The following is a 1,155-nucleotide window of genomic DNA, read 5'->3' as shown; positions in this document are numbered from 1 at the left end:
GTAGAGTCGCTATGAGTCACAGGCGACTAGATGGCACATAACAACAATAACAACAATGACAAACCTATTAGTTTTCATAGCAGTCCATGGTATATTCAATACTCTTCTCCAACACTTCAGCTCAAAGTTATCAATTCTTCTATCATCCCTATTCATTGTCCAGCTCTCTGATGCATAGCAAGTGATTGCAAAGATATTTCCATGGCACAAGGTTCAGCATCATAGCAAACCCAGTTACCTCACACAGACATTGACAAAGAGTGATCTGCAAAGTGGAAGAATGTTCCTCCAGATATAAGAGCACTGGTCTCATTTAGCAGTGTTGTCGAGTTGAATATGGCTCAGAGTAAGCTTTGCACAAAAGACCTGAACTCTGTTCTACGATTAATATCATTTCTGTATAAGGGAGTTTTGTCCTAGAGAGAGTCAAATAAAGTTGCTCCATGGAGGCAAGGATTTTGAAGCTCCCGATGATATACTTTGGTCATGTTGCCAGGAGGTATCAGTCTTTGAAGAAGGACAATAATTCTTGGAAGGATGGAGTGACAGGGCAAGAGCTGAAGATCCTAAAGAAGATGGCTTGACTGTGTCAGGAACAGTGAGATTGGTTCAGGATAGGACAGAATAAAACATTAAATACATGATAAAAGTTACATTAAAATAGAATTCATTAAAATAATATAAAAGGCAGAATTTGAAAACTATCATTCTGCATTTGATAAAGTAAAAATTCACTTAAATAACCATCTAAAAAAATATTACACCAACTACATGAACATTGAAGTTCAGTACTTATGAAGAGGCCTAGTGGGTAAGTAATTGTGCTGCCAACCCAAACTCACATGGTTTGAATATACCAGTTGCCTCATGGGAAAAGACATGGGCAATATCTTCTCATGGCATTACAGCCTCTGAAAACCCTCTTGAGGAGCAGGCATGAGTTTGTTTCAACCTTTAGGCACCTACAAAATAACAGTAGTTACATTGTTTAAAGTTTTAAGTTGGACAATGACTAGGAAGGATAGAAGGAGAACTGATGCCTTTGAGCTGTGGTGCTGGAGAAGAGTATTAAATGTACCATGGACTACCAAGAAAACAAACAGATTCATCCGCGAGAGGGTTAAACCAGGCTGCTCCTTGGAGGCAAGGATTCTG

This window comes from Elephantulus edwardii, unplaced genomic scaffold (assembly GCF_000299155.1).
Source record: "Elephantulus edwardii isolate Elephantulus edwardi_28Jun2011 unplaced genomic scaffold, EleEdw1.0 scaffold00034, whole genome shotgun sequence".
NCBI classification, from domain to species: Eukaryota; Metazoa; Chordata; class Mammalia; order Macroscelidea; family Macroscelididae; genus Elephantulus; species Elephantulus edwardii.
This window is presented reverse-complemented; position numbering follows the sequence as displayed.